The sequence below is a fragment of the Hemibagrus wyckioides genome, linkage group LG19 (assembly GCF_019097595.1).
Source record: "Hemibagrus wyckioides isolate EC202008001 linkage group LG19, SWU_Hwy_1.0, whole genome shotgun sequence".
Lineage (NCBI taxonomy): Eukaryota > Metazoa > Chordata > Actinopteri > Siluriformes > Bagridae > Hemibagrus > Hemibagrus wyckioides.
Genome location: NC_080728.1, coordinates 21,927,281 through 21,942,476, shown reverse-complemented (window position 1 = coordinate 21,942,476; position 15,196 = coordinate 21,927,281). Strand labels below are relative to the sequence as shown.

Below are 15,196 nucleotides of genomic sequence, written 5' to 3'. Positions count from 1 at the left end.
TGATACATCACTGCTGATACATCACTACTGAAACATCACTGCTGAAACATCACTACTGATACATCACTACTGATACATCACTACTGATACATCACTGCTGAAACATCACTACTGATACATCACTGCTGATACATCACTACTGATACATCACTGCTGATACATCACTACTGATACATCACTGCTGATACATCACTACTGATACATCACTGCTGAAACATCACTACTGATACATCACTGCTGAAACATCACTACTGATACATCACTACTGATACATCACTGCTGATACATCACTGCTGATACATCACTGCTGATACATCACTACTGATACATCACTGCTGATACATCACTACTGATACATCACTGCTGATACATCACTACTGATACATCACTGCTGATACATCACTACTGATACATCACTACTGATACATCACTGCTGATACATCACTACTGATACATCACTGCTGATACATCACTACTGATACATCACTGCTGATACATCACTACTGATACATCACTGCTGATACATCACTACTGATACATCACTACTGATACATCACTGCTGATACATCACTACTGATACATCACTGCTGATACATCACTACTGATACATCACTGCTGATACATCACTACTGATACATCACTGCTGATACATCACTACTGAAACATCACTGCTGAAACATCACTACTGATACATCACTACTGATACATCACTACTGATACATCACTGCTGATACATCACTACTGATACATCACTGCTGATACATCACTACTGATACATCACTGCTGATACATCACTACTGATACATCACTGCTGAAACATCACTACTGATACATCACTGCTGAAACATCACTGCTGAAACATCACTACTGATACATCACTGCTGATACATCACTACTGATACATCACTGCTGATACATCACTACTGATACATCACTGCTGATACATCACTACTGATACATCACTGCTGATACATCACTGCTGATACATCACTGCTGATACATCACTGCTGAAACATCACTACTGATACATCACTGCTGATACATCACTGCTGATACATCACTACTGATACATCACTGCTGATACATCACTGCTGAAACATCACTGCTGAAACATCACTACTGATACATCACTGCTGATACATCACTGCTGAAACATCACTGCTGAAACATCACTACTGATACATCACTACTGATACATCACTACTGATACATCACTACTGATACATCACTGCTGATACATCACTGCTGAAACATCACTACTGATACATCACTGCTGATACATCACTGCTGAAACATCACTGCTGAAACATCACTACTGATACATCACTACTGATACATCACTGCTGAAACATCACTACTGATACATCACTGCTGATACATCACTACTGATACATCACTGCTGAAACATCACTACTGATACATCACTGCTGATACATCACTACTGATACATCACTGCTGAAACATCACTACTGATACATCACTACTGATACATCACTGCTGATACATCACTGCTGAAACATCACTACTGATACATCACTGCTGAAACATCACTGCTGAAACATCACTGCTGATACATCACTGCTGATACATCACTGCTGATACATCACTGCTGAAACATCACTGCTGAAACATCACTACTGATACATCACTACTGATACATCACTGCTGAAACATCACTACTGATACATCACTGCTGAAACATCACTGCTGAAACATCACTGCTGATACATCACTACTGATACATCACTGCTGAAACATCACTGCTGAAACATCACTGCTGATACATCACTACTGATACATCACTGCTGAAACATCACTACTGATACATCACTGCTGAAACATCACTGCTGAAACATCACTGCTGAAACATCACTGCTGATACATCACTACTGATACATCACTGCTGATACATCACTGCTGATACATCACTACTGATACATCACTACTGAATTATAATTCACTGAAACATCACTACTGAAACATCACTAATGATAAAATTAGTAGATTATATATGACTATATTTTTATCATATTTGAGGTCAGGGTATGAGAGATATTAAACCTGTTGTATCTTGTTGAACAGTTTGTTTAATGAAAGTTTGATCAATGTGCACTTTGTTCTCGAGCAACACTGCAATTAATCAACATGACATGACTAAAGACAGACTGAATTAATCAAGAGAATAAAACACTGACGTTAAACAGTTAAATTTACACTGAAGTCAGATTCCAAGGTCAATAAAACTGTTCTGAAGTGTCCAGTCACTTTACACCTCTGACTCTTACAAAGTGCTGACACTGGAGACTCCTTCCTCATGATACACAAACACATTTCTCCTTACACAACAATCATTACACACTTTTGTTTAATCTCGTTATGTGGAGTGTGTGCTGTACATGCCCCTGAGAATGAGCTGTTGCTATAGAAACGATTACGTATTATAGCGAGTATGTGTATATAAACTTGCGCTACTGTAGAGCAGCTGATGAAAATGAATGAACACCTGAGCACCAATCAGAGTCCAGGATTCATCAGCGCTCTCACTTTTGTTAAACAAACACAGATGAAGCTCTCATTACAGCACAGGCTTTTATTCCTGGAGTGCTTCCAGCGTGACCGAGCTCTGTAGATACGTTACAGCTTCCTGCTGGCGACATGTAAACACTGACGGCTCATTAATGATGTTTACCACTCGCATTTCCTTAGAGTTTTATAGAAAGGCGCGCGCTCTCTCACACACACACACACACACACACACAGTGGTGCTTCATGAAACACACACTCATCCCTCTGGAGCATGACGGAAACCCGAGATGGAATTTGAATACAGCAGACTCTGGAGTGATTAGCATGAGCCAAAGGCCAGTCATGACAGTTACAGGAAATTACATCACAGAGCGTGTCAAAGGTCACAAAGTTTCTTTACATCTATTCCAACTATTCCACAGATGAGGCAATTATTCCAGCAGCAGTCGTGTCTGAAGGCGGAGGAGCGATGATATAACGATCTTTTTGCCCTTTTACTGAAAAAATGTTAGCATCCCGAAGCGGAATGATTTAGCCCTCACACTCGTCTGCCATGGCATCTGTCCATCAAGCTCACATTTCACATCTGTTCATCCGTCTGATATCCATCAAGATCTGAATTTATTTCAACATTTTTACACGTGTACACTCTCTTTAACTTTACATTATGTGCAAAATGATTGTCATTTTTAACAAAATGGAACAATTATGCAATTTAGTTTATGGAGTGTGTGTGTGTGTGTGTGTGTGTGAAATGGATATTCCAATTAAGGAATAGATAGCTGGATGAATTGTTTGATGGACAGATGAATGAAAGAAAGCATAAATGCAGGCATACAGCAGGAAAACAGAGTGTATGTTTAGAGGATAGAGAGAAGGAATGTATAGACAGATAGATGAGTAAACAGAGAGAAAAGCAGGTGGAGAGGCAGGAATAAGGTTCTGACAGAGCAGGAGATGTAAAACACATGGAGGTGGATTCTCTCAGCTGGGTGTGGCTCTTCTGTTCAGTGTGGGTGTGGCTCTCAGCTGGGTGTGGCTCTTCTGTTCAGTGTGGGTGTGGCTCTCAGCTGGGTGTGGCTCTTCTATTAGAGTGATGATGAGGAGCATCAGAGTCTCTCGGCTGGGTTTGTTTACACGAGTCATCCCTCGCTCTCCACCCTCCACCTCCAGCTAATGAAGCTTCACACTCATTTACTCATCCCTCGCTCTCCACCCTCCACCTCCAGCTAACGAAGCTTCACACTCATTTACTCATCCCTCGCTCTCCACCTCCAGCTAAGGAAGCCTCACACTCGTATACTCATCCCTCGCTCTCCACTCTACACCTTCAGCTAAGGAAGCCTCACACTCGTTTACTCATCCCTCGCTCTCCACTCTACACCTTCAGCTAAGGAAGCCTCACACTCGTATACTCATCCCTCGCTCTCCACTCTACACCTTCAGCTAAGGAAGCCTCACACTCGTATACTCATCCCTCGCTCTCCACTCTACACCTTCAGCTAAGGAAGCCTCACACTCGTTTACTCATCCCTCGCTCTCCGCTCTCCACTCTCCACCTCCAGCTAAGAAAGCCTCACACTCGTTTACTCATCCCTCGCTCTCCGCTCTCCACTCTCCACCTTCAGCTAAGAAAGCCTCACACTCGTTTACTCATCCCTCGCTCTCCGCTCTCCACTCTCCACCTTCAGCTAAGAAAGCCTCACACTCATTTACTCATCCCTCGCTCTCCACCCTCCACCTCCAGCTAACAAAGCTTCACACTCATTTACTCATCCCTCGCTCTCCACCTCCAGCTAAGGAAGCCTCACACTCGTATACTCATCCCTCGCTCTCCACTCTACACCTTCAGCTAAGGAAGCCTCACACTCGTTTACTCATCCCTCGCTCTCCGCTCTACACCTTCAGCTAAGGAAGCCTCACACTCGTATACTCATCCCTCGCTCTCCACTCTACACCTTCAGCTAAGGAAGCCTCACACTCGTTTACTCATCCCTCGCTCTCCGCTCTCCACTCTCCACCTCCAGCTAAGGAAGCCTCACACTCGTTTACTCATCCCTCGCTCTCCGCTCTCCACTCTCCACCTCCAGCTAAGAAAGCCTCACACTCGTTTACTCATCCCTCGCTCTCCGCTCTCCACTCTCCACCTTCAGCTAAGAAAGCCTCACACTCGTTTACTCATCCCTCGCTCTCCGCTCTCCACTCTCCACCTCCAGCTAAGAAAGCCTCACACTCGTTTACTCATCCCTCGCTCTCCGCTCTCCACTCTCCACCTTCAGCTAAGAAAGCCTCACACTCGTTTACTCATCCCTCGCTCTCCGCTCTCCACTCTCCACCTTCAGCTAAGAAAGCCTCACACTCGTTTACTCATCCCTCGCTCTCCGCTCTCCACTCTCCACCTTCAGCTAAGAAAGCCTCACACTCGTTTACTCATCCCTCGCTCTCCGCTCTCCACTCTCCACCTTCAGCTAAGAAAGCCTCACACTCGTTTACTCATCCCTCGCTCTCCGCTCTCCACTCTCCACCTTCAGCTAAGAAAGCCTCACACTCGTTTACGGCTCACATTTCAGTGAGAGAGAATAAACAGAGAGTTTTTAGAGATTTTTTTCACACCATAAACCACAAAAGCTCTTCAGGGAATGAACTTCAGCAGCTTGTGTGAGAGCAGCAAATAATTCACCAGCTCAAATTACATCGTCAAGGGGGCGGGGCTTGGTCATGTGACCACTTTGTTTTCTCTCCTCTGGCTCAACAAAGAACAGAAACAGATAGCACTTAAAGTAAAAAGCAGAACAAGAAAGAAAGAAAGAGAAACAAAAGAAAGAAAGAAAGAAAGAAAGAAAGACAGACAGACAGACAGACATAACATAACATGAAAACAAAACAAAAAAGAGAGAAAAAGAGACAAGAAACAGAAGAAAGAACATAAAAGAGGCTGAATAGGTTCTTCTTTCTTTCTTTCTTTCTTTCTTTAAATCTTAAAACCATACACACGTTTACTGTACAAAAGAACCAATTTTTTGGGGAGGGGGTGAATATTTATGAAATTTTTTTTTTTGGAAATTGTTCACTTTCCCCTCATATGAGTGTTCATGGCATTTGTGTGTGTGTGTGTGTTTGTGTGTGTGTACATGCATGGTGTAAAACAGACAGTGGACATAAAGTTTAAAGGGACGGTGTAAATACTTATGCAAGCCACTGCATACGGTGCAATTTTACACACACACACACACACACACACAGCAGCAGCCAGAACAGTGTGTTTGGTGGAGAGCAGGGTGCGATTCGGACATACGGCTAAGTGGTTGAAAGCCGCTCTGCCATCTGCTCTCCTCATTGGCTCTGCTCTTGTTTCTGTTTGTTTAATTATGACTTTATCCTGTGCATTAAATAAATAATCCTCCTCGTGAATCCACACACAACCCTACAGCACTCTCCCTCTTCCTTTCAGCTCGCCACGCAGGCTTTGAGTCACGCTCCAGTCATTAGCATTTAGCATTTAGCACAATACCCAGGCCATGCATGCAGTTTGAAAGCTCTGGCATGTGGCTTTTGTCAGGGAAAAGTGCTGCTGAGTCACGAGTGGATCATACGCGGGATCAGTGTGTGATAGTGAATAGAAAATGTCAGAGAGAAGAGAAAGAACAAGAGGAGATGGGTTCTCCAGCGAGGGAACGAGTGCTCAAGCTCTCCGGAGTGATTATATGTTTCATAACACTTCTGTTATTTGGATTTGTCTTTCAGTGAGAGCTTGTAGCACTGGAGATATGACCTGTGGGCAGAGGACACACTGCTGGACACTACAGCAGGGTTCAACACCTCAACTAAACACCACTGCATAAACAACCTTTAATATTTAGTATCCATTCAGTCTCCCGTGTCAGAGAATATCTCACGAAGCTCTGATATCAATAAACTAGTGCTGTTCCTTTGCTATGTTGCTATGGTTACAGGGCAAGTGGTGACGAGTGTTCTTACCTTTTCTGTTGTTGTAATTTTTTATTTATTAAGTAAATTGTAACATTAACACTTTATTTTAGTGAAGGATACAGTCCTAGCATTAACTATCATTGTCATGGTTACAGTAAAGTGAAGAAGAAATGTCATTCATCTACTGACACTACTGATTTCTTATCCTTATATACAAAAGTGCTGAAAGCCAATCAGAAGCCAGGATTTTACATGCTCATGGTGAGAGGGAATTATAAAACAAGAGCTAAAATTCTGTTCAGGTTAAAAGTGTAGTTCATCTCAGGTTCCATTCAGAAATCCGAGCACAAATGGGCGGGGTTACAGGTGGGGTTATGAGAGGGGTTATGGGAGGGTCTACAGGATCTAGGCAAGGTTATGGGCAAGGTGATGGGTGAGGTGAGGGGTGGGGTTACATGTGGGGTTACGGGAGGAGTTACATGTGGCGTTAAGGGCAGGATTACAGGTGGGGTTATGATGGGGTTACAGGTGAGTTTATGGGACGGGTTAAAAGTGGGGTTATGGGATGGGTTACACGTGTGTTTATGGGATGGGTTACATGTGGGGTTTGGAAAGGGTTAAATGTGGGCTTACAGGAGGGGTTAGAGGTGGGATTATGAATGGAGTTATGGGAGGGGTTACATGTGGGGTTATGGTAAGGGTTACATGTGGGGTTTGGGCAAAAACAAAGGGTTTTTACCTCACAAACACAAAATATCTGTGAGAAGGCAGGAACTCCATCCAGCTGGAATAATGGGAAATTTTCATCATCCCAAACTCTCCCACAGGACCGGAGCGAAGGATAAGACTGGAGATTAATTAAACTAACGAGTCTCAGGAGGAATAATAATCAGGAGGATGAGTGAAGCACTGTTCTCTCCTGAAATATCCTCAGTGCCTCGTGGTTAGTGGAATAAAGAGACTTTTCCTGGTGAGACGTGTCTTTTACATGAAGAGAAGAAACAGCAAAGACACGAAGAGGACACAAGGACGAATACTAGCACCAGGAACCTAATTTATTCCTTTCAATCAAAATGAAAAGTTAAATATAAAAATTTATTTTTAGACTGAAAACTAAACAGTGCTTATCAATGAGAGGGTTAGGTATCAGTGAGAGAAAATGGATGATAAATTGAGTGGTTTAACCTCAGGGACACGGAGAGGAAGCGGCACAGCCATGTTCAGATCTTTACTGAAACCCAGCCTTGGATTTATTCCTGCAGAGCCCAGCCTTGAGAAGCTCCGAGTACGTCTCCAGCTCCTGCTTTCTGCTTTTATTCCTAAATTGAGAGGCATCCGAGTGAAATCGCAGTAATGTCTTTATTTCATTTGTGCTGTTTGTTTTTGTAGGCTGCCGTGAATTTTATGCTCTGCTGATGGTTCACTCGAGTTACGATTCATTAGAAGGAGACGGAGTCTGGTATAAAAAGCCGGTCTGACTGACGTGGGGCGCTCGATTCGCTCTTATTAATTTAATCGTCTGGTAGGAGGTCAGCGGTGTATAATAAATCAGACTAAATGAGGCCAAAGTGTGTTTCTGCTCATGCCGTGAGACTCAAAGCAGAGTGAACGAGGAAGGGAAATAATGAAGAGCGACACCAGGAGGTAAATAAACAGAGAGAGAGAGAGAGAGAGAGAGAGAGAGGGGGAGACTATACACTCCATTCATTTTAGCTACACAGTAACTATATAACAGAATAACATAACACTGTACTTACTGTAGGTCTTGTGTATTACATCACAGCGCTGTTGAGTGCTGCACTCTGATTGGTCAGAAGGTGTAAAACTGGTGAAGTTTCCTCTGAGGAGAAGTGTGTGTGTGTGTGTGTGTGTGTGATGTGTGCAGGATGTGTGGAAGGAGTCCGCTGGTTGCGCTGGAAGTTTCCACATCTTCAGGACAGAGGAGTTTAGACTTCTTTGCAGTTTCTCAGTAAGCTGTGTAACAAGCTGTGAGTTTTTCTCTTATTAAGTTGATGAGGGAGAATACAGAGAAGCTTCTGAAGGAAAGAGTGTTTGTAGCTGCTAGAACAGAAGTGACAACAGAAAATAATCACCAAGTGTAACTTTAAATAGATTAATTATAATGGTAAATTTCTGTGGTGTAAGAGAAATAATACATTTATTAGAACAGAAACAAACACACACACACACACACACATATTAGTTATATAAGTGACATGCACTCATGTGTAATATATGTGTCACTTGTCATTTGTGGGCGTGGCCTGTCCAGTGATTATAAACACTATATTTGTTCTAACAGTAGTTAATTAAAACACAAAAAATGAAACACTAATCGATTATTACATTATTCCAGTGCTTCATTTTAGCTTTGTTCTCAGATTAGATTAGCAAAGTATGCTAACTGAACTAGCCACATACACACCATAAACACCAACATCCAACTTCCTCCCGAGCTTTATTTTTCTTCATAACACATTTTCTTCTATACACGTTTAATAGCAGCTTGTATATGACAGGAGAAGATAAAAACACACTTATTAGGGTTTTGTTTGTGTATCAGCTAATAAATGGGAACTAACTGTAGGTCAGAACTGAAGAAACGTTGGACGCCATGTGACGTGATTGGTCAGAGCAATAGCGTGTTGTGTATATGTAGTAAATGGTCAGTGTATGACTTGTGTACAGATATTAGTGTAGTAATGATGAATAATGAATATTCAGTGCTGCATTAGAGCATGGCTTTAATCCAGAAAGCTGCACTGACCTGCAGAGCCCTACTTCTTCTCCACACTGAACCTGAACATCTGGAATATCTCAGACAGTAACGAAGGATCTTTCTGTGTTCCTGATGTTGTTTCCATTCTTTCCCCTGTGGTTCATACAGTAGGCACTTTGTGTGTGTTTTTTTAAAGCACAGTAATTCAGTATTAAGCAGCGTATAATTAACTTTTACTATTAAACTCTCAGGAGCACAAACCCATTTCTGTCTCTCATTTAATCTGAATGGACTTTTCTCTATCTGGTTGGACTTTCAGTTTCGAGGAATTTCATTTAATTTCCCTTTTTTTAAAAAAAAAAAGCTTGCTGTGTTAATTAGTGAAGAATATATTAGCTCACTTTACACTCGTGCCTCCGGGCAACATTCTGCCTGTTATTCAAAACATCTCTAATTGAAATCTTGGATTAGGGCGACATTTTCCGCACTGCTCAGGGAGAGGAACGAAGTTTCCTGATGAATATCCAGGTACAAATTCAGCTGGATCAAGCTGGATTTGTGTTAGTGATACTCTCATTCACAGATCATGTGACCTGAATCTCAAAGACCATTAATAATACAAGAAATCCATTATGGTATGATTTATTACAGCTGTGATTGTTGAGACAGAGGACACACCTCCTTCAATAAGACTGACAGGACACAGAATTAAAGGCCCCACCTCCTTCAGTAAGACTGATAGGACACAGAATTAAAGGACACACCTCCTTCAATAAGACTGACAGGACACAGAATTAAAGGCCCCACCTCCTTCAGTAAGACTGATAGGACACAGAATTAAAGGACACACCTCCTTCAATAAGACTGACAGGACACAGAATCAAAGGCCACACCTCCTTCAATAAGACTGACAGCACACACACACAGTGGCCACGCCTCCTTTAATGTGACTGACAGCCCATAAACAAAGAGGCCACGCCTCCATGACTGTGACTGTGTATGTGTGTGTGTGTTTATACATATATAAAAATATGGAATATAAAAATAAAGATTGTATGAGTTTTATATTTTATTTGAATTTCTCTTTCTTTTCTCTTTCACAGTTTGTGCCACTGATTACAAGCAAAAAGCCAAAGTGGAGGAAAAGTGTTAAATTCTGTAAGTATCTTTATTTATAGTCTTATAAAATGGCAGAAATTTTCTAAAATGGTGGACAGAGCTGTGTCCATTTTTTATTGTTTAATGCTTATTATTTGTTCAGGTGGCTTCATTTTTTTTATCTTAAACAACAAACTACATCAAATACCCTGAAAAGTCTCAGCATTACAGAAGTCTAGCTTCCAAAACTGTAAATTCAGCTGTTTGACTAGCAAACAGGCTAATTAGCATGCTAGACAGGCTATATCTAAGGAAATCTTGGCGTCATGGTGGAATAGCCTACTGTTTCCCCTGAACAGATCCTCAAATCTAATCTACACGGAGCTAATTAGTGACTGCAGTGTACAGGAAGTGATGTCATACATGAGCAGAGAAGTGTGGAGTGTTTCTGTCTCTCGCTGTCATGATAAATGGATCTTCAGATCTCACATCTGTCACATGTGATTTATGAACTCTGTGCATCCTCTCCTGCTCTGCTCCCAAAAAATAAAAAAATCAAACACGAGCCCCATCCCATTACCCGCTATATTAATCACCCACCGTGCAGTTAATTGCATTTTAATCCTGTTTTTTTTTTTAACAGTACAGCACCATGAAAAAAAAGACAGCTCTGAATTTCCAGGGCTGTCTGTAATTCTGCTGCAAACCCTGCTGAAGCCCTGCAGTGTATTATCACTGATTTCAGACCTGCAAATCCTCTTAGATTTCTCCAGCAGATAATCCAGAAAGTCTGCTGGCATAAACACAGCTGCGTCGAGCTTGTGTTTATGGGAGAGACACAAAAGGCCAATCCTGTTTAAACCCAGAGCCATGGGGGATAGAGTGAAGAAGATACAGGTCAATCTAAAAGATGTAATCCTGACCTGCTAATTTAGTGATATTAACGCTAATCCCTGAACTTACCACAAAAACACCGCCAAGAGGAACTGGTTTATTTACCCTCTATCTACTTATCTGGTTAGCTGAATAGATAGAAAGAGATTAAGGTAGGAAATAAGGTAGTTAAGGTCAAGTGTAGAGGTTTCTCCTACTTTACCTTGGGACTTCCTCAGACACTTTCTTAGCAAACTGAAAAACTGGGAAACGTTCCAGAAGGAAAAGGAGGAAGAGAAGGATGGTCAGAGAAGGAGAAAGAACGGGTTGGGTTGAAGAAAACGAAAGAGAAGGTTACGGAGGAGAAAAAGAAAAAAAAAGGTTGGGTTGAAGAAGAAGAAAGAGAAGTTTGGAGAGAAGATGAAGAAAATGCCTGTTGGGTTAGAGAAGGAGAGAGAGATGGTTGGGATGGAAAAGGAGAAAGAGAAGGTTGGGTTGGAGAAGGAGTTGAGTTGGAGAAGGAGAAAGAGAAAGGGAGGGATGGGTTGGAAAAGGAGGAAGAGAAGGTAGGGTTGGAGAAGAAGAAAGAGAAAGTTATGGAGGAGAAGGAGAAAGAGAAGTTTGAAGAAGGAGAAGGTTGAGGTGAAGAAGGAGAATGAGAAAAAGAGGGTTGAGATGGAGAAGGAGAAAGAGAAGGTTGAGGTGGAGAAAGAGAAGGTTGAGGTGGAGAAGGAGAAGGTTGAGGTGGAGAAGGAGAATGAGGAAGAGCAGGTTGAGGTGGAGAAGGAGAAAGAGAAGGTTGAGGTGGAGAAAGAGAAGGTTGAGGTGGAGAAGGAGAAGGTTGAGGTGGAGAAGGAGAATGAGGAAGAGCAGGTTGAGGTGGAGAAGGAGAAAGAGAAGGTTGAGGTGGAGAAAGAGAAGGTTGAGGTGGAGAAGGAGAATGAGAAAGAGCAGGTTGAGGTGGAGAAGGAGAATGAGAAAGAGAAGGTTGAGGTGGAGAATGAGAAAGAGAAGGTTGAGGTGGAGAAGGAGAATGAGAAAGAGAAGGTTGAGGTGGAGAAGGAGAATGAGAAAGAGAAGGTTGAGGTGGAGAAGGAGAAAGAGAAGGTTGAGGTGGAGAAGGAGAAGGTTGATATGGAGAAGGAGAAAGAGAAGTTTGAGGTGGAGAAGGAGAAAGAGAAGGTTGAGGTGGAGAAGGAGAAGGTTGATGTGGAGAAGGAGAAAGAGAAGTTTGAGGTGGAGAAGGAGAAGGTTGATGTGGAGAAGGAGAAAGAGAAGGTTGAGGTGGAGAAGGAGAAGGTTGATGTGGAGAAGGAGAAAGAGAAGGTTGAGGTGGAGAAGGAGAAGGTTGATGTGGAGAATGAGAAAGAGAAGGTTGAGGTGGAGAAGGAGAATGAGAAAGAGAAGGTTGAGGTGGAGAAGGAGAATGAGAAAGAGAAGGTTGAGGTGGAGAAGGAGAAAGAGAAGGTTGAGGTGGAGAAGGAGAAGGTTGATATGGAGAAGGAGAAAGAGAAGTTTGAGGTGGAGAAGGAGAAAGAGAAGGTTGAGGTGGAGAAAGAGAAGGTTGATGTGGAGAAGGAGAAAGAGAAGTTTGAGGTGGAGAAGGAGAAAGAGAAGGTTGATGTGGAGAAGGAGAAAGAGAAGTTTGAGGTGGAGAAGGAGAAAGAGAAGGTTGAGGTGGAGAAGGAGAAAGAGAAGGTTGAGGTGGAGAAGGAGAAAGAGAAGGTTGATGTGGAGAAGGAGAAAGAGAAGTTTGAGGTGGAGAAGGAGAAAGAGAAGGTTGAGGTGGAGAAGGAGAAAGAGAAGGTTGAGGTGGAGAAGGAGAAAGAGAAGGTTGAGGTGGAGAAGGAGAAAGAGAAGGTTGAGGTGGAGAAGGAGAAAGAGAAGTTTGAGGTGGAGAAGGAGAAAGAGAAGGTTGAGGTGGAGAAGGAGAAGGTTGATGTGGAGAAGGAGAAAGAGAAGGTTGAAGTGGAGAAGGAGAAAGAGAAGGTTGAGGTGGAGAAGGAGAAGGTTGAGGTGGAGAAGGAGAAAGAGAAGGTTGAGGTGGAGAAGGAGAAGGTTGAGGTGGAGAAGGAGAAAGAGAAGGTTGAGGTGGAGAAGGAGAAGGTTGAGGTGGAGAAGGAGAATGAGGAAGAGCAGGTTGAGGTGGAGAAGGAGAAAGAGAAGGTTGAGGTGGAGAAAGAGAAGGTTGAGGTGGAGAAGGAGAAGGTTGAGGTGGAGAAGGAGAATGAGGAAGAGCAGGTTGAGGTGGAGAAGGAGAAAGAGAAGGTTGAGGTGGAGAAAGAGAAGGTTGAGGTGGAGAAGGAGAATGAGAAAGAGCAGGTTGAGGTGGAGAAGGAGAATGAGAAAGAGAAGGTTGAGGTGGAGAATGAGAAAGAGAAGGTTGAGGTGGAGAAGGAGAATGAGAAAGAGAAGGTTGAGGTGGAGAAGGAGAATGAGAAAGAGAAGGTTGAGGTGGAGAAGGAGAAAGAGAAGGTTGAGGTGGAGAAGGAGAAGGTTGATATGGAGAAGGAGAAAGAGAAGTTTGAGGTGGAGAAGGAGAAAGAGAAGGTTGAGGTGGAGAAGGAGAAGGTTGATGTGGAGAAGGAGAAAGAGAAGTTTGAGGTGGAGAAGGAGAAGGTTGATGTGGAGAAGGAGAAAGAGAAGGTTGAGGTGGAGAAGGAGAAGGTTGATGTGGAGAAGGAGAAAGAGAAGGTTGAGGTGGAGAAGGAGAAGGTTGATGTGGAGAATGAGAAAGAGAAGGTTGAGGTGGAGAAGGAGAATGAGAAAGAGAAGGTTGAGGTGGAGAAGGAGAATGAGAAAGAGAAGGTTGAGGTGGAGAAGGAGAAAGAGAAGGTTGAGGTGGAGAAGGAGAAGGTTGATATGGAGAAGGAGAAAGAGAAGTTTGAGGTGGAGAAGGAGAAAGAGAAGGTTGAGGTGGAGAAAGAGAAGGTTGATGTGGAGAAGGAGAAAGAGAAGTTTGAGGTGGAGAAGGAGAAAGAGAAGGTTGATGTGGAGAAGGAGAAAGAGAAGTTTGAGGTGGAGAAGGAGAAAGAGAAGGTTGAGGTGGAGAAGGAGAAAGAGAAGGTTGAGGTGGAGAAGGAGAAAGAGAAGGTTGATGTGGAGAAGGAGAAAGAGAAGTTTGAGGTGGAGAAGGAGAAAGAGAAGGTTGAGGTGGAGAAGGAGAAAGAGAAGGTTGAGGTGGAGAAGGAGAAAGAGAAGGTTGAGGTGTAGAAGGAGAAAGAGAAGGTTGAGGTGGAGAAGGAGAAAGAGAAGTTTGAGGTGGAGAAGGAGAAAGAGAAGGTTGAGGTGGAGAAGGAGAAGGTTGATGTGGAGAAGGAGAAAGAGAAGGTTGAAGTGGAGAAGGAGAAAGAGAAGGTTGAGGTGGAGAAGGAGAAGGTTGAGGTGGAGAAGGAGAAAGAGAAGGTTGAGGTGGAGAAGGAGAAGGTTGAGGTGGAGAAGGAGAAAGAGAAGGTTGAGGTGGAGAAGGAGAAACAGAAGGTTGAGGTGGAGAAGGAGAAACGGAAGGTTGAGGTGGAGAAGGAGAAAGAGAAGGTTGAGGTGGAGAAGGAGAAGGAGAAAGAGAAGGTTGAGGTGGAGAAGGAGAAGGAGAAAGAGAAGGTTGAGGTGGAGAAGGAGAAACAGAAGGTTGAGGTGGAGAAGGAGAAGGTTGAGGTGGAGAAGGAGAAAGAGAAGGTTGAGGTGGAGAAGGAGAAAGAGAAGGTTGAGGTGGAGAAGGAGAAACAGAAGGTTGAGGTGGAGAAGGAGAAGGTTGAGGTGGAGAAGGAGAAAGAGAAGGTTGAGGTGGAGAAGGAGAAGGAGAAAGAGAAGGTTGAGGTGGAGAAGGAGAAAGAGAAGGTTGAGGTGGAGAAGGAGAAAGAGAAGGTTGAGGTGGAGAAGGAGAAAGAGAAGGTTGAGGTGGAGAAGGAGAAAGAGAAGGTTGAGGTGGAGAAGGAGAAAGAGAAGGTTGAGGTTGAGAAGGAGAAAGAGAAGGTTGAGGTGGAGAAGGAGAAAGAGAAGGTTGAGGTGGAGAAGGAGAAAGAGAAGGTTGAGGTGGAGAAGGAGAAAGAG

The 15,196-nt window shown here is 43.1% G+C and overlaps 1 protein-coding gene across 1 annotated transcript in view; it reads left to right on the top strand.

Annotated features, from left to right (window-relative positions):
* The window catches only part of syt1a (synaptotagmin Ia), a 294,930-nt gene that overhangs the window by 94,690 nt on the left and 185,044 nt on the right, over positions 1-15,196 (top strand). The window contains exon 2 of the mRNA XM_058416698.1: positions 10,279-10,333. The gene's annotated coding sequence lies outside the window, so the exon portion shown is untranslated. The remainder of the gene's footprint in view (positions 1-10,278; positions 10,334-15,196) is intronic.